General features: G+C 42.8%; 1 protein-coding gene and 1 long non-coding RNA gene across 2 annotated transcripts in view; one reads left to right on the top strand and one right to left on the bottom strand.

Annotated features, from left to right (window-relative positions):
* The window catches only part of LOC144986974 (uncharacterized), a 239,984-nt gene that overhangs the window by 21,544 nt on the left and 198,756 nt on the right, over window positions 1-19,684 (bottom strand). The gene's annotated exons all lie outside the window — the stretch shown is intronic.
* The window catches only part of LOC144988379 (uncharacterized), a 164,123-nt gene that overhangs the window by 127,980 nt on the left and 16,459 nt on the right, over window positions 1-19,684 (top strand). The gene's annotated exons all lie outside the window — the stretch shown is intronic.

The raw sequence follows: 19,684 nt of genomic DNA, 5'->3' as shown, positions 1-19,684 counted from the left end.
GAAGAATGTTGCCCCGGGGCTCCCTCAATACTGCGGCACGGTACCCACCCCTACTCGTGACCACTGCTGTTCTTAGCTAAAGGTCCAACAACGTCCATGGCTATTCTCCTGAACGGTGTAGAAATGATGATCAGTAATGCTCTGTCTGACTTATGTGTGATGGCAGTTTTCTGGCAAGTAGGACATGTTGCACAGTACGTCTGAATATCAGTGTACATAGAAAAAACGTGAACTAACACGAAGATATGTTTTGTGATGACCCAGGTGACCCGCCCATGTGAGCGTGTGTGCTAAGAGCATGATGCCTGAGGTGGTTGGAACAACTAACCATCGGTGTTCACCTTCACTTGCACACAGAACATCATCAACAACAATAAACGGCACATTTCCCAAACATTTGTCACTTTCCGTCGTCACTTTGGCGAACAAAGGTTTTAAAGTTTGGTCTTCATTTTGTAAAGCTAGAATGTCAGCTGGTATTTCAAATGTTTCTGCTGTGGTTGGATCTCAGGATCCGGCAACTTAATTTTTTTTCAAACCGTCTCTGGACTTTTTTTTTATGCATTTCTTTGCTCCCATCAAAGAAACTGTCATCCATGTCATCTTTAGCCCAAGCCTTAGTAAACACACTAACAGCTAGCTCAGCTTAGCTTTAGCTGTTTCAGTAGCCTCATTTAATAAGTCCCTCAACATAAGTAAATCACACCCCAAAATCAAATTAACAAGGCAGGTTCTCTACCACCCCAGCAGTCAAAAGACATGATTGTGCATTTATGGTCACAGTTATATCTGCTTTTGTGTAAAAATGTTTGTCACCATGTACACACACAACATTTGTTTGCCTGCCATAATCAAGTCCACCAAAAGGGATTAAACTCAGTTTGACCAAAGAAACAAAACTACCAGTGTCCAGCATAACAGTAACCTGCTGTCCATTCACAGTCACAGATTTGTCTTTGTCTGTGTGAACAGGCCCTGATCCTGCGACAGTCTGGGTGCATAGCAAGCACCTGTGAATTGGGCATACAGAGGCTTTGTGACCAATCTGCTGGCAATAGTAACACACAAGGTCCTTACCAACTGCTCCCTGGTGCTGGGTTGGTACCTTGTAGGGTTGGGCGATGTCCCCTAAATTGGCAGTTGACGATGTTTGCAGTAAACCATCGGGATGGACGATGATATCGTCGGGGGAGGGGGGGGTTATTTTTTGTTATATAAATATTATTCATTATTTTACTTTATTACTTTATTTATTTTATTTCCCAAATAATGACTCAACCACGATGATCCAGTCTAAACTGAGTGAAGTGACTTAAAAAAAATAAAAATAATAGAAAAGAAGTGGTCTGGTCCTGCGTTTGATTAGACCGGTGGAGCGAGCAACCGTGTCTCTAGCAGAGCAGACGGACTTACAGTTTTGTGTTTTAGGGTAAGTAAGGATGCTTTGTTACGTGTGGGAGACATGGGACTGTGATCCGTCCCGCAGCTCTACCTGAACGAGCAACCGGAATTTAGGAGAAGCGGGTCTCCCGGTAAAAGTGTGTGTCAGGGCAGAGCTCGGAGCGCTAGCTAACGCAGTGTGTAAGCTCCGAAGCAGAAAGGCCGCTCAGTCCTTAGAAACCGTTCAAACAATCAGGTGGATTTGTGTTTCCAGTCGTGTCCCGACCAATAATCCTTATCAATATTTCGCACATGTAACCGCGTCTTATGGTGTCGACTCACGGCGTGGCGGGGGCACGATGGGGAGACACCATCGTGATGCCAGTCACCCATCACGATGGACGATGGTATCGTCCCTAGTACCTTGCGTTGGCTGATTGAAGTCTCTCCTTGCAGGTCTCGATGGAGCTGTTTGAATGGGATGACGCTGATCCCCACCCGACAGCCTTGTAGATGCCCCTTGTCGAGCATTAACGTACTGCAGCGCAAGCCGGGCAGCAGTGAGCCCATCCTCTGGTTCGTGCTCCTTTACCCACGTCCTCATGTCAGCTGGAAGCACACGCAGCAGCTGCTCCCGGATGACAATCACTCCGATCTGGTCCTTCGTGTGGATCCAGTAACGGTAGAGGCCCTTCAGTCGGTGGTACGTCTGAGTTGGATTCTCCCCAGATGGCACCACAACGGACCGGAACTGCTGGCGATAAGTCTCTGGCGAGATGTCAAATTTCACCAGGAGTGCGTGTTTCAGGTCTTTGTAGATGTGGGCTTGCTGTTCGTCAATTGCCATGTAGGCCTCCAACGCCTTTCCGGACAGCAGTGGCACCAGGCGACACAAAATCAACACAAAATCCTCCGGCGTCCGTGTCGCGCACTCAAGAAAACATGCAGCTTGTAATGGAAATGAATACAATGGAAATGAATAATTAGAACGCAGTAAAGTTGTCGTATTTCCTCGCGAGACGGAAACTTATGTTTTAGAATGAGGATGTGTGTTTCTGAAAGCCTGCGCCTGTGTGTGTGTGGGTGTGTGTGTGAGTAAAGGGAGTCACGTGCAACAGAGGCAGTGAGAGCGCGTGCCGACGAGAGACAGTGACAGGTGTGGTGGGAGAGAGAAGGAGACAACAGTCTGAAAGAAAGAAGGAACGTCTGAACACAGGACTAGCAGAAAAAGTAAATTATCAGCAAAGATAAATGTTTTTAATCTGTTTATTATAGTTCCAATCACGCCCCATATGCAAAACCTAAAAAATAAAAAAGGGGGCGGTGATGCGGTTATCGTCACAGCCCTAATGGTACCTCCATGAAAGACCGAGAATTACCCATGGGGTCATGATGAACTTAGGTATGTCCTTTAATTGACATCACAGCTGTTTTCAAACCCATAGTCAGTCAGTCTGCTGATTTAAAGGGAGACAAATAGTCACGTTGCTGTTTGGTGAAAAGGTGTCTACCACACTGAACATGGACAACAGAAAGCCAAGGAGAGAATTATCCCAGGTGTAACGCTTCTCAGATTATGGGACTAGACGCATTAATTAGAATTCGTCTCAGGGAGCCCAAGGTATGTAAATGAAAACAAGACAGCGATGAAAGTAAAATGCAATCGATTGTATTACAGAAAATAAAACATTTAAATACAGAAAAACAAAAAGGAACTTGGATATGGGTCTGAGTCCTATTAAATGGTTTCCAAAAGTCTATTGGTGATGATGTAGTTTAGGTTTGCTGCAGCTGAGGAGTTGTTATTGAGGGTGGAAGTATCAGGATCTCAGATTTGGGTAGCTCGCCATCAAGTTGTAGATCAAAGCATACATAACAAAAACCTGACCTAGAAAGGGTCAGAAAAAACAAATCAAGAATTGAACAAAAACAAACCACAGTCATTTCACTGGGTATACTGAAATAGATCAGATTAATAATCATTGTAGAAAGTAAAAACAAGAGAAACAATATTCTTATCAAAAATCACATAGCTGTTTCAAATAGAATTCAAAGTGTGTACACAAGTCAAACAATTCCATATCAAGGTTCAAGGTAAGTGGATAAAAGTTTTAAATCAAAAATGTACTCTGAAGTTACAAATTAATTTTATTATCAAAGTAGAATAATTTTAAACAAATTAAACTTTCAAATTTCAAATGTTGCGCAACATGGTTTTTCATTCCATTATCTAATTCAAAGACAGTGGCAAGTTTGGCATCATGGAAATAAAAGTAACTAAAACAGTTCAAAGTGTTCAATTAACACAAAAGAAGGAAAGCGACTTAACAAAATTGCTTCGGCTTGAATTCAGCCAACAAATTAAAACAACCAAACAAGAACCATTAAATAAAACAAAGTCTCAAAGGTGAGGCAGCATTAGCTTAGCTCTGTGACTATGATAAAGCTTTTTTCTGTTTTCGGTGTCGCGACCGCAAAAACTCACCAATGAGCAGGTCTCTTTGGGGTTAGTTAGTGTCCAAAGGCAAATGCTGAGGTGTCCAATTATGTTCGTATTAAGAAAATGTTTTAGGCGTCCTGGTGTGGCCACAGCAGCAGCAACAGCTGAGAGCAAGAAGCAGCCAACTGGAAGCAGGAAGCAGGAAGTAGCAAGCAGGAAGTGCACCAGCTGTCCAGGAACTTATATACACACCGGGCCTCTCATAATAAGGGCGGGGCCAGGTGTTCACAGTTAGTCTGATGGCTAGTCTGATGCCAAGGGGTTACACAGGACATTAGAAACAAAATTATAGACAAACACGGTAAAGGTAAAGGCTATAAAACCATCTCTAAGCAGCTTGAAGTTCCTGTGACGACAGTGACACATATTATCCAGATGTTTAAGAACCACGGGACAGCAGCCAACCTCCCTGGACGATGGAAGAGGAACATTGATGACAAATTGAGGAGACGGATAGTTGGAACTGTATCCAAAGAGCCCAAAATAACCTCCAAAGACATTAAAGGTGAACTCCTAGATCAAGGTACATCAGTGTCAGATCGCACCACTCGTCTTTGTTTGAGCCAGAGTGGACTTTATGGGAGACGACCAAGGAGGACACCACTGTTGAAAGGAAATTATAAAAAAGCCAGACTGGAATTTGCAAAAATGCATGTTGACAAGCCACAAAGCTTCTGGGAAAATGTCCTTTGGACAGATGAGACCAAACTGGAGCTTTTTGGTAAGGCACATCCGCTCTATGTTGGTTGTTAAGAATAGTTAGAAACTCCCTTTTAAATTTTATTACACTAATGGTTCAAACTTAATTCATTATGAATGTATTATCATCTCAAAATTATATTACATTTGAAGACAGCACAACCAAACCATTTTTCTCATAGCATTCCTCCATCATCCTCCCTTTTTTATTTTTGTGTGTGCTGGTGTTTGTGTTCTGGTAAATGTCTGTGAGAGCCTCAGAGAGATCTGACACTTCAAGCATCTCGACCTCCGAGCACCTCGTCTGTAACAACCTGTGGGCGTGATTTTCACACCATTGTCCAGTGTATGATCTTCTGAATATGCAAATGCAGGGTTCTTATACCAAGTAGAACTGTGACAATAACCGCATCACCGCGTGATGAGGTCATCACTTCATCACCACACTTTTTTTATTTTTATTTTTAAAGTTCAGCATATCGTGCGTGATTGGAACTATAATAAACACAAACACATTCATCTTTGCTGATAATTTCCTTTTTCTGCTAGTCCTGTGTTCAGACTTTCCTTCTTTCCTTCAGACTATTCTCTCCCACCGCGCCTGTCACTAGCCGCGGTTACACGGGCAGAATATCTTGATCGGATCAATGGTCGGGTTAAAATTCACCCGTGCACATGGGCACAGAAACCTTTTTCCGATTAGAACAAACATTCCCATGGCTCAGACTTTCGGTCTGAATGAATAATTTGGGCATGCGCAGTAGTGTAAAATCACCCGGATGAGGAACTAGATCCTGTTGTAAACCAACCGCTGCCACAATCCGTGTGGTCAGTGCTTTTTTGTGGAAGAAACAGAGCTGGAAGAAGGCTTAGGACAGGCTAACACGGGCTAACAACGTTAGCCTTGATGGACACAAAATCCAGTACCGTGCGAGAAACGCAGCAATCTGCATCTTAGGTGCACATAAATGTATGGGTATAATATCAGCCTTTATTTTTGTCGGGACACAACTGGAAAAACAAATCCACGTGATTGTTTGAACAGTTTCTAAGGACTGAGCGACATTTATTTCTGCTCTGAAAAGTTCACACAGACCGCCCCAAATCACTCTGTGAGCTAGCGGCACGAGCTCTGTTCGGACACGGTTCCTCCTGAGTCCTGCAGCCGCTAACCCAGAGCGGCGGGACGGCTCGCATCCTCCCCCCCTCAGACACAAAATTATTAATCCAGCTGCTCTGCTCACATCCGGTGCCAGTGGACCGAGTGAGCGTCGGGGGCCACGAACCGCTCCTTCCCTGCATCTCCCTCGTGAGGGGTGTAAGAAAGGAGAGAGCCAGCGGGGCGAGAGCGGAGCGGCGCTTTTCACGGGGCATCCGCAGAGCAGCTGGTGGTCCCGTATGAGCTCCAAAGCTTTCTCTCAGCGAAACACCATCTATGCATGACATAAACTAGAGCAGTAGTGACACACGATCGGAATGACCGTTTACATGCTCCACGGTCGGATAAATGATCGGTATAACCCACCTATCTCGATCGGAAAGAAATTCTGATCCGAACGAGTCTGACCGAGGCAGAGTATTCCGAATGGCGCGTTTACATGACGCAGTTTCTTTCCGATCAGGCATTCATTCCGATTACTTTTGCCCATGTAAACGCGGCTACTGTCTGTTGTTGGCGCGCGCTCTGTGCTGAACGTGAGATGCGGCTCCCTTTACAGACACACAGGCGCGCGCTTTTAGAAGCACACATCCTCATTCTAAAACCGAAGTTTCCGTCTCGCGAGGAAATACGACAAATTTACTGCGTTCTAATTATTAATTTCCATTGTATTCATTTCCATTATAAGCTGCGTGCGTTCTTAAGTGCACGACACGGCCGCCCGCCGGAGGATTTTGTGTTAGGGGCGGCTTATTACTGTTCTCCTTCACTCTGTAACACCAAACATGAACGCGTGCTGTTAGATTTCCATGAATATCACTACATATTTTGTGCAGTGTAACGTTACGTGTCTGTATAAACAAAGGTGGAGCCTTCTGCCCCGTGTTCTTCATGGGTGTCAGGCTCATAGCTACCGGAAAGGTGACAAAGTGTCTGCAGTCTGTTCATTACTGGGCAATATATAATATTCTGAGAAGATGTCTGCACCAGAGAGCACAGGTGAAGGCTCACATGCAGCTAGAGAGCGGTCCGCTGCAGAGGAATCAACACGCGCATCCTCCTACACACAGCGCTGACCCACATAGTCACAGTCAATCCAAAACACCTATATAGGCTATATAGTTAGTTCATTAGTTAGATGGGTAGTAGTTAGTTGTTACTGTTATTTGTTAATGAAGAAATAACAGTAACAGTAACCTGCCCCCCCTCCCCTCCTGCTGCCCTGTTGCCCTCCTGCTCTGCTGAACTCTGACACACATATGTCACCTACCTCATCAGCACTGACTGCACCTTCCACCAGTCCTCTAGTGCCGTTAAAAAACTAAGTAACTGTACTTCAGTCACTTTATTCTCTAGTCACTTTATTCTCTCCTCATTGTTTTACTTTTATTTTTTTTATACTATTTATATTTAGGCCTCTACTACTATTTATAGTTGTTTATTGTGCAATTTGAAGGTGTCTCCCCGTTTAAACTGAAGATGAAGAGAAAACGCAATTTCAATTTCTATGTATGTGTCAACATTGTAGATCTTGACAAATAAAGTTACTTGACTTGACTTGACTTGACTTGAAATACTACGTTGTATTTATTTCTGATGCGGCCGCCGGGGGATTTTGTTTTTTTTTTCTTTTTTTCTTTCTGACACTATGTGCTGCCTAGTGTCAGAAAGCTTGGTCTTGGTCGCAGGTCATGGGTCTTCCAACAGGACAACAATCATAAACACACAGCCAAAAAAACCCAAGAATGGCTAAGAGAAAAGCGTTCAGAGCCCAGATCTGAATCCCATTGAACATCTGTGGAAGGAGCTGAAACATACCATTTGGAGAAGACACCCGTCAAACCTGAGACAACTGGAGCAGTTTGCTCATGAGGAGTGGGCCAAAATACCTGTGGACAGGTGCAGAAGGCTCATTGACAAATACAGAAACCGTTTCATTGCAGTGATTGCCTCAAAAGGTTGTGCAACAAAATATTAAGTTATGGTCCCATCATTTTTGTCCATTCCTATTTCATTAGTTTTTTTTATATAATTCTGTTAATCAACAACGCAAAAGTAATGGCTGATTTTGAAGATTACATTTTCAATTCATTTTAATTTATTGTTACTTTTGAACGTTTCAAGTCATTTCAGTGAACATCGTGGACTTTCTTTCTGAGGGGTACCAACAATTTTGTCTACCACTGTAACTGCATCAAACATGAAAATGTCAGAGTGGCCACTCGAAAACGTAAAAAAAAAATAAAGGTGCCCTGGAAATAGCCCACCACAAAGCCCCCACAAACCAGCCATAAACCCCCAAACCAACCAGAGAGAGAGAACAATAAAATATCTGTTAGATTGAAAAGACGAGGCCGCGAACAAAGCTGACACATTCACAAGGGATTCTGATGTTAGTTCCCTGAAGGTTAGGGCTGGACTCTCTGGGGAACATAGAGCGGGGTGGCCGTTCACACTCCAGCTGGCACCAAGGGGGGAAGGGTGGAGTAAAACCAGACAGCTGAGCATGCGGTGGAGACGACACGACGATCGCTGTTTCCGGACCAGCGAATCAAAATGAGAAAATGAGCCAAAGATGCTGCATAAAAAATGACAAGTAAAACGTCCATAGATGAGGAGAGACAGGTGCAACGAAGAAAAAAAAATACAATTTGATTTAATTTGAAATGGTTTATTTCAAGCAATCAAATAGAAATAATACACAAAAGCAATACAATCATCAGTTATACATTCATACAATAACTAATTAAACTTAGGATAATTAGACATAGTAATAAATATTGCTTTAAAGGGAATGGAAGGAAGCGAACTTATATAATCCCACCCTGTTCTACCGTAACCATTTTTTACATGATTTATCATTATCCGGTTCCTAGCTTTTATCAGACAGGATTAAGCAGGGCTCGACATAGCCATTTGTCCACTGGCCCGGTCCAGCTCTCTCGAGCAGTACGGACCACAAGACTTTATTTTACACTTGTCCGCTCGGGCCACTAAAATATCTAACGGGTAATATATTTTTCACCTTTTTCAATAAAGTATATTTTGCGAAAATGTGTATCAGGGGTGGTCATTACGTCTATCGCGATCGACCGGTCGATCTTCAAGGACATGAGTGTAGATCGCGGGCCAGAAAAGATAAAAAATAAATAAATAAAAAGTACTTCTTAAAAATCCACCACCCAATCAAAATCCTCACTGAGAAGTACGGGACTTGTTTGACATGTAGGTTGGCCAATCGGACATTCTCTGATACATACGTCACTGCAGACGCGTGTTTAAAAACACTGAGCGCAAACTCTCAGCCCGGCCCGTCAAGTTCCTGGCAGAAGACCACTCCGGACAACCGGAGTGTTTAATGAAGCCCCCCCCCCATGTGTCTCCTCCTGCTATCGCCTCTGCAGTTCTCGCCCGATAAATACGAGCTCATTAAAGAAGCTGTTTTTTACATGCCATGAGCTTCGTACGGAGCCAGAAGCGCTTTGGAAATGCCATGATGCTCCCCTCCATTGCACGGTTAACAGAGCATGACAAATGATAGTCGCTGCTTAAAACGCCTAATCTGTTAATACAAAAGTATCTCTGTGTAATCTTACTGTGCAGTTCTTAATCATCAGTATATAAACAACAATGTATATATATATATGTATGTATATATATGTGTGTGTATATATATATATATATATATATATATATATGTATGTATATATATGTGTGTGTATATATATATATGTATTTATATATATATATATATATGTATGTATATATATGTGTGTGTATATATATATATGTATTTATATATATATATATATATATATATATATATATATGTATGTATATATATGTGTGTGTATATATATATATGTATTTATATATATATATATATATATGTATTTATATATATATATATATATATATATATATATATATATATATATATATATATATATATATATATATATATATATATATATATATATATGTATTTATATATATATATATATATATTATATATATATATATATATATATATATATATATATATATATATATATATATATATATATATATATATATATATATATATATATATATATATGTATTTATTTATATATATATATATATATATATATATATATATATATATATATATATATATATATATGTATTTATTTATATATATATATATATATATATATATATATATATATATATATATATATGTATTTATTTATATATATATATATATATATATATATATATATATATATATATATATGTATTTATATATAGTTTCAACAAGGAAAGCTGCAACAGCTAAATACCTACAACGAGTGAGGCAAGTCCTGAGAAGCCAGCTCAATGGCAAAAATAAGGCCCGGGCAATAAACAGCTACGCACTGCCAGTTATCAGATACCCTGCAGGAATTATAAGATGGCCAAAGGAAGAGATACAGACCACGGATGTTAAAACACGAAAGCTCCTCACCATGCATGGAGGGTTCCACCCCAAATCCAGCACCCTGAGATCGTATGCCAGCCGCAAGGAAGGAGGCCGAGGACTAGTGAGCGTAGAAGCCACTATCCAGGATGAAACATCCAAGATGCATGAGTACATCAAGCTCAAGGCCCCAACTGACAGTGTGCTCAGTGAATGTCTCAGGCAATGGAGAGCAGAGGATACAGTGCTGGAGGACAGATCCTCATGGGAGGACAAACCCCTGCATGGGATGTACCACCGGACCATAACTGAAGTGGCTGATATCAAGAAGTCCTACCAATGGCTAGAAAGGGCTGGCCTACAGGACAGCACTGAAGCGCTCATCCTGGCAGCTCAGGAACAAGCCCTGAGCACCAGAGCGATAGAGGCTCAGATATACCACACCAGACAAGACCCAAGGTGTAGGCTGTGCAAAGAGGCCCCTGAAACAATCCAGCACATAACTGCAGGATGTAAGATGCTGGCAGGTAAAGCATACATGGAGCGCCACAATCAAGTGGCTGGAATAATATACAGGAACATGTGTGCAGAATATGGACTGGAAACCCCAAGGTCAAAATGGGAAACACCTCCGAAAGTGGTAGAGAATGAGAGGGCAAAGATCCTGTGGGACTTCCAGATCCATACTGATAGGATGGTAATGGCGAACCAACCAGGCATTGTAGTGGTGGATAAAGAACAGAGGAAAGCCGTTGTGGTGGATGTGGCAGTGCCAAGCGATGGGAACATCAGGAAGAAGGAACATGAGAAACTGGAGAAATACCAGGGACTCAGAGAAGAACTGGAGAAAGCCTGGAAAGTGAAGGTGACAGTGGTGCCTGTGGTAATTGGGGCACTTGGGGCAGTAACCCCCAAGCTGGAGGAGTGGCTACAACAGATACCTGGAAAGACATCAGACCTCTCAGTCCAGAAAAGCGCAGTGCTAGGAACAGCTAAGATACTGCGCAGGACCCTCAAGCTCCCAGGCCTCTGGTAGAGGACCCGAGCTTGGAGGAGAAACCACCCACGGAGGGTGAGAGGGGCATTTTTTATATTACAGGTAGATCTTCAAGACATTGTCGATTAAAAAGTAGCTCACACGCCAAAAAAGTGTGAGCACCCCTGATCTAAGCTTTAAGCTGAATTTCAAAGAATCAAAGGCAACTCCAAATACCTGAATCTCAGACTCAAATGCAGTATAATGTCAAAGTACTTAATTTTGTTTTTCTTTACAACACTGTAAGCAGTAAGCGTTTCTAGTCAAAAGCTAAATGATCTCAGTAATTTAATTTTTCAATTATTTAATTTAATTAAGTAACTAAAGTAACTAAAAAGTAAATGTAACTTTGCAACTTTAAACAAGTAACTGCAAATTTGAACATAACAGTAATTAAGGATCTAAAAAGTAAATGTAACTTTGCAACAGTAACATAAAGCAGAACCTCAAGGCAGTCAGAGCAAAAAAGTAAATAAAACTTCTGAACTATTGATTAGGAACAAATGTGAAATAGCAGTGATTAGAAGCAGCGTGAAAACTTCTTAACTAGTGTTAACTACTACACTGCAGTGCTCTCTTCAAAACATCTGAAACAGACTAGAGCAGATTTAAGTTTGATATGCTCTATTTTCAGTCATTGAAAAGTGGATAAATAAGTGCTAGATGTCACCAGAATGCACCAAATTGCACCATGTTGGAATTTTCCGGGGGGGGGGGGGGGCAAGCGGGGCTTGCTGCTAGAGCTGTGACGGTTTCGGAATTTTTCATAACCGCTGTTATGAACCACCAGGGGGCGCGGTGTTGCGGTTAACCGCAGCCCCCCCCCCAAAAAAAAACAAACACACACACACACAAAAAAAAAATCCCCTGGCAGTCGCATCAGAAATAAATATAACGTAGTATTCTTTATTAACAAATAACAGTAACAACTAACTACTAACTATCTAACTAATGAACTAACTATATAGCCTATATAGGTGTTGTAGATTGACTGTGACTGTGTGGGTCAGCGCTGTGTGTAGGAGGATGCGCGTGTTGATTCCTCTGCAGCGGACCGCGCTGTAGCTGCACGTGAGCCTTCACCTGTGCTCTCTGGTACAGACATCTTGTCAGAATATTATATATTGCCCAGTAATAAACAGACTGCAGACACTTTGTCACCTTTCCGCTGGCCATGAAGCCTGACACCCATGAAGAACACGGGGCAAGAGGCCTTTATTCATCGAAATCTAACAGTGCGCGTTCATGTTTGGTGTTACAGAGTGAAGGAGAACAGTAATAAGCCGCCCCTAACACAAAATCCTCCGGCGGGCGGCCGTGTCACGCACGTAAGAACGCACGCAGCTTATAACGGAAATGAATACAATGGAAATTAATAATTAGAACGCAGTAAATTTGTCGTATTTTCTCACAAGACGGAAACTTCGGTTTTAGAATGAGGATGTGTGCTTCTGAAAGCGCGCGCCTGTGTGTCTGTAAAGGGAGCCGCGTGTCACGTGCAGCGCAGAGCGCATACCGACAACAGAGAGTGACAGGCACTGTGGGAGAGAAGGAGAGAGTAGTCTGAAGGAAAGAAGGAAAGTCTGAACACAAGACTAGCAGAAAAAGGAAATTATCAGCAAAGATGAATGTGTTTAATGTGTTTATTATAGTTCCAATCACGCACCATATGCTGAACTTTCAAAAAAAAAAAAAAAAAAAAAAACGAAAGAAAAAAAGTGTGGTGATGCGGTCATCACCGCGGTGATAAGGTCATGATGAGGTTATCGTCACAGCCCTCCTTGCTGCGTCCGTCGCTTGGATACCAGTTAAAGTCATTGTTTGATCGCTACATGGAGTGGTGTCAGTGAATATCTCACATACAGTGCATGGAATACACAGAGAATGTTGAGAGATCAGGTTTATTATTTAGAAGAGTTCTGGATGGTAATCATGTTCGGAAAAGAAAACACAGGGAGCCGCATCACCCTCTGCAATCATAAGGGGTAGGGGTGAGTTAAAGCCCCTCCCCCACCTCTACCTGCTTTGCCTCTCTACCTGTTCACGTCCTGCAGCTGAGAGTTGTTTTCCCCCGCGCTCCTTCAGTGTATTCAACACAGAGAGCGCAAAACACGGTCAGCATAGCATCAGGTTGACACCACAGTCTGATCGCCACCGCAGGATAAAGCGGGTTAAGAAAATGAATGGAAGGCTGGTCGGAAATATTTATTGAGTGAGTGAGTGAGTGAGTGAGTGAGTGAGTGAGTGAGTGAGTGAGTGAGAGAGTGAGAGAGAGAAAGAGAGAGAGAGAGAGAGAGAAAACAGCAGTTTCAGTACACACGTACACGTACGCACACAAACCGAGCTAGCACTGGTTTTCAGCACCCACATAGTATATACACCCTCCCGGACAGTATGTTACTAGTGTAGAACTGCCACTGAGTGACAGACGGGTCACCAAACAGAAGGAAAGCATGAAGCTCAAATGGCTTCTCTGTTTCTTCGATGAAGGTCACATACCTATGTACGTGGTGTAGCTGCAGCTGCGGGTTCCAGCTGCTATCCAGCAGTCTGCGCTGACGACAGAGCTCCTCCTCGTTCTGGACGATGGTTCCTTCAGCAGCAGAAAGTTGTTCTCTGACAGAACCTTCCTGAGGTTCTGAAGACATGGTTCCTGCTCCGATCTTCAGCTCCAACTCCCACAAACACCGCCGTCCTCTTCACTGCAGCTCCGATCGATCATCTGCTAGTCTCACAATCACAGCAATCCACGTTGTCTTTCCGTTCAACACTTCTTCACTCATTTACGACACTTTGGAAAATGCTGAGAGTTCCACACGAACCACGTATCGACCTTTCTGTCCAAAAACCTCACAAACGTCCCAACAAAACACCACCGACCTCTCAACACAAGCTAACGCTGCTAGCTTGCTAACAAGCTAACGCTGCTAGCGCCTCGTGCTGTTTACTTCCGGGTCACGTGCAGAAGCTGTATTTAAAAAGAAACGTATGAACGGCTTAACTGAACCTCAACATGGTTAAAAAAACTTCAAATAGTTAGAAAATAATCAGGAGATAATAAGAAAAGAAAATCAAAATAGAAAAAATGTATCGAAGATACTTTTTGAGAGCTGTTGTGACGTCATCACACTGGGTTGTTCTCAATTCAATGTTCAGAGTTGACTGCAAAACGCATCAGGTAATAAATTAACCTTAATCACATTTGTTTATTGTATTCCTGAAGTAGAGTAAATGATAAAGAAATGTTTTCAATGAACAAAGAAAAATTATTGAAATAGAAATTTAACAGCAATAAATCTTAAATAACTGTTTTTAAAGAGAATAATTACGAGTATAAATAAACATTAAACTGTAGTCAAAAACAAAGACAAATGATATTTTAGAAATGCTTTCGGTGAAAAAACAACACAGAGGTTTTCTCGATTTCAGTTAAATTCAATTAACACATTTATGAGGTATATAACTGAGATATAACAAAAATTAAAGCTGACAGATGGAATGATGGGAAATGAAGTTCATGTTGAAGTGTGGTCCAAGCAGAACAGAAAGGTCTCACCTCAAAGTCAGGACTTGGATCAGCTGCTGTTCTCTGGGAGCGTGCACGTGCTGCTGCATGTGCTTCTGTCATGGCGTTCTGGATGAGCTGCTGAGGTCTGTTTGCATCAAGACTCTCAGCTGCTTTAGTCAAACTGCTGAGCGATGGAACAATGGAGCCGTTTCTGAAGGAAGAGGATCAAACATGATGCTCTGCATCTGTTTGCTTCAGGAAGTGGAGGTTTTTTAGAGTCTCCAGACTGTTTCTGAACGGCCAAAGAAAAGCAGCTGATGTGGTTCTGTCTCCTACCAGCAGGGAGCGCTCTCAGCCGGACAGAACAGATCCTCAATGCTGCTCTGAGAAGGACTCTTCTGTTCCAGAAGCAGAGACTGTTCACATCCAGGAGAATCTGGACTCCAATGAATCCCAGAGAATCTCCTCTCTGCTGTTTGGACACTTTGACCAGCAGAGGGCAGCAGAACTTTCAGCAACTCTGGATCTGATCCCACAAAAACAATCCATGGATGATCAGATTTCAGAAGATTTGAAGGATCAAAGACAAAGATGTTCTGAAGAGAAGATGTGAGAAGAAAGTCCAGAATGAATCCACTCTGACTTCTCCTCATGTCTCTGAAGCTTGTGTCTTCATGTCTTCACCTCAGAGTTTCTTCTGGATTCCATGTGGATCAATAATATTGATCATGTTCTAATGTCATTTTCCATCAGAACTTCAGGCTTTTCTCTGCTGATGATCTCTGAGTTGAACTTCTTGGAGGAATTCCTGAATCTGGGATTTGGAGCAAACAGTCAGAACAAAGGAGGTTTCCATTTCTTCTAAGCTCTGCCAGAAGAAAAGAGCTGAAGCTTGAAGCTGAAGCAGCATTTGCTCAGAGAATCTGTCCTCCAGACCAACAAGTCCCACCACAGCCTTGAAGACGTTTCCAGAAGCAGCAGCAGACTGTGTTCCCATGACGATGCTGAAGTCAGCTGCTGCTCTGCAGGAGAAAGTCTGCAGCTCCTCAGTCAGGAAGCTCTTTCAAGCTCGTGCACATCTGTCAGTGCAGCAGCAGAAAGCCTGTTTCCCTGCAGGAAGTCTGAGACTTTTCAAAGTAAGAGCCTCATGTTGGCAGAGATGGGTTGGATTCTTTGATGCTCCAGTGTCTCTTGGATTCAGGATGAGTTCATGCAGATCTAGAAATCCCACCATGATGATCATCCTTGAGGAATTTCAAAATAAAAGACTTACAAACACCACAATCACTGCTGGATGAGAAATACATTTACTCTTTATTTTCTGTCAATAAATCATATTTATCAATGAATCCTTGATTGTAAATGATGGATCTAAAGTTGAAAAGAAGTCAAAGTGCTGACTCAGCACAGATCAAAGGAGACACAGATGATTTCCTGGAATGAAGAAAACATCAAACATCATGATGTGATCTGGAACTGAGCTGTTCTTCAGAAGATCCTCCCAAACATGGAAACTGTTGCTGCAACACGTGAAGGTTTGGTTCTGTTGCTAGTGAGATCTGATGGATCAGAACCAGACTTCTGTCAGCTGGAACTGGGGCTTCTTCCAGACCATGTGACCTAATGGACAAGGCGTCTGAGTCCGGATCAGAAGATTGAGGGTTCAAGTCCCTTCATGGTTGGACTTAGATAATGTACTTTTCCAGAGAACTTGGCATTTAGCAGTCAGGGGGAGAGAGGAACTTCCTGACAGGAAACATAGTCAATTATCTGACATCCAGGATTCATTTCTTTCTTTGTTGTCCTTTCAGACTCACTGGAATCCAGCTGCTATGGTAGAGTGTCCTTGTTGAAGCTTCATGTCTTGTTTGTCTCTTTCATGTTGGTTGATCTCTATGGTTTTCTCTGTGTGGTCAGAAGGTGACGATAAAGGAAACATCCAGTTTCTGCATACGTTACTTTTAGGCTAATGCTAAGTAAACAGAGAAAACATCTCTGATCTGATTGGACCAAAGCATGTCAGTGAAGTCCACAGTGGTTCCTGCTGTGAAGATCTGTTTTTCTGTTTGTGGATGAAGAGAACAAACGTAGCAGTTCTGCTGTTCCTGAAGTTCCAACATCAGGTTCATAGAGACCAACATAGACCAGATCTGTGTTCCTCCAGGTTCAGGGCTGTGGTCGTATAGAGGTCAGTACTCTGCGTTGTGGCCGCAGGAACCCCGGTTCAAATCCGGGTCACAGCAATATGTTCAGACCAGGAGTCTGACTGATGCAGACTGATTGATAGAATGACTCATGAGGTCATTTGAGTTCATCTGCTGCTGATTACCTGGATCAGGTGTGTTTAGCCAATAAGGAGCTTTAATGGTAGGTTAGATCAGGGGTGGGCAAGTATTTTAACTCGGGGGGGCACATTGGGTTCTAAAATTTAATAGAAGGGCCGGACCAGAAGCAGATGCGTGGAGTGAGATTGATATAACATGGAATGTAGATGAAAACATTTGGATTGAAAATTGTTTATTTTAAAACAGAATATTCTAGATTTTGATTTTGATGTCCGTCTGTTCTCAGTCCCTTCATGGCTGCTGCTCAGAGCTGTTTCTGGATGTTTCTGGAGAATTCATGTCTTTACTGATCCAAATGTGGGATTTCTGTTTTTCTTTGGACTTTTCTTTATTTAAGGCTTTTAGCTTTTGGAATTTTTTTGTTTCTATGCTTTAACTTCCAAACGGGTTTATCTAAGACAATCTGATTGTTTTTCATTTGACTTTCTAGGAACTTTCTGTTTCATCTTTGAGGATTTGGACTTTTGAAAGACTTTTAGTTGCAGTTTCATCCTTTGAACCAGATGGATCTGAATCTAGAGTCAAAGATTCTAAGGAAATCATGGATTCACAGACATTTGATTGAATTTCTGATCCAGACAGAAATTCTGCAGCAGGTTCCAACCCACTGACCACTGATCCACACAGGGGGACGTCCTAAGGGGCGGAGTCAGCCACTGGAAAGAGCAAAAATGAGAAATGGGGGTCACTCTGGGCCTCTCTGTGTCTGGACCTTCAGAGGGACAGTGGTTTGGTCCAGAACACGGATGCTAAACTAGCTCTCTGGAAACTTGAACTTGTTGAATGGGAAACTTCCTGAAATCTTCTTCATCTGTTGACTTGTTCTTTCTTCATCTGAATGAGCTCAGTCCTCTCCCAAATCCAACTCCATCTATCTTCAGTGCTTTGGACTGAGTTGGAGCAGAACTAGAGCTTTCTCCAGATGTCCTAGTACTTTTAGATCAGTCTTCTTCTTCTTTCTCTTTCGGCTTTTCCCATCAGGGGTCGCCACAGCGAATCATCCTTTTCCACCTCACTCTATCATGGACATCTTCTACCCTAACATTAGCCAACTTCATGTCCTCTGTTAAGACATCCATGTATCTCCTCTTTGGCCGTCCTCTTGCCCTCCTGCCAGGCAGCTCCATCTCCAACATCCTTCTACCAATATATCCACTATCCCTCCTCTGAAAATGTCCAAACCATCTCAGTCTGGCTTCTCTGACTTTGTCGCTAACACAGGCAACATGAGCCGTCCCTCTGATGTACTCGTTCCTTATCCTGTCTAACCTGGTCACTCCTAAGGAGAACCTCAACATCTTCATCTCCGCTACCTCCATCTCAGCCTCTTGTCTCTGTCTCACTGCTACCGTCTCTAACCCATAGAGCAGAGCTGGTCTCACCACTGTCTTGTACACCTTTCCTTTGAGTCTTGCTGGCACTCTTCTGTCACACAACACTCCTGACACTTTCCTCCAACCGCTCCAACCTGCCTGCACTCGCCTCTTCACCTCTTTTCCACACTCCCCATCACACTGAACTGTTGACCCCAAGTACTTAAACTCCTGCACCTTCTTCACCTCAGCCCCCTGTAGCCTAATGCTTCCACCTTGATCCCTCTCGTTCAGACACATGTATTCTGTCTTACTACGACTGACCTTCATGCCTCTTCTTTCCAGAGCAATCCTCCACCTCTCTAGCTGTTCCTCCACCTGCTCTCTACTCTCACTGCAAATTACAATGTCATCCGCAAACATCATTGTCCAGGGAGATTCCTGTCTTACCTCGTCTGTCAGCCTGTCCATCAGCATAGCAAACAAAAAAGGACTCAAAGCTGATCCTTGGTGTAGTCCCACCTCCACCTTGAACTCCTCTGTCTGACCTACAGCACATCTCACCACCGTCATACTTCTCTCATACATGTCCTGAACTACTCTGACGTACTTCTCTGCCACTCCAGACGACCTCATACAGTACCACAGCTCCTCCCTCGGCACCCTGTCATACGCCTTCTCTAAATCTACGAACACACAATGCAGCTCCTTCTGACCTTCTCTGTACTTTTCCATCAACATTCTCAAAGCAAAAATGGCATCAGTGGTGCTCTTACGGGGCATGAAACCATACTGCTGCTCACAAATCTCCACCTTCTTCCTAAGCCTGGCTTCCACTACTCTTTCCCACAGCTTCATTGTGTGGCTCATCAACTTTATTCCTCTATAGTTGCTGCAGTTCTGCGTGTCACCCTTGTTCTTAAAGATTGGGACCAGAACGCTTCTCCTCCATTCCTCAGGCATCTTCTCACTCTCTAAAATCCTATTGAACAACCTTGTTAGAAATTCCACTGCTGTCTCTCCTAGGCACTTCCATACCTCCACAGGTACGTCATCAGGACCAACGGCCTTTCCGCTCTTCATCCTTTTCAGAGCCTTCCTAACCTCATCCTTTCCAATCTCTGCTACTTCCTGCTCCACAACAACCACATCTTCCTCCCTTCTTTCCCTGTCATTTTCCTCGTTCATCAGCTCCTCAAAATACTCCTTCCATCTTTTCTGTACACTCTCTTGGGTTGTTAGCACCTTTCCATCTCTGTCCTTAATCACCCTTATCTGTTGCACGTCCTTCCCATCTCTGTCT

Source organism: Oryzias latipes, chromosome 2 (genome assembly GCF_053564925.1).
Source record: "Oryzias latipes strain Hd-rR chromosome 2, Olatipes_Hd-rR_3.1".
Taxonomy (NCBI): Eukaryota; Metazoa; Chordata; class Actinopteri; order Beloniformes; family Adrianichthyidae; genus Oryzias; species Oryzias latipes.
Note: the sequence above shows the minus strand (reverse complement) of the source record. Positions and strands in the feature narration are given on the sequence as shown.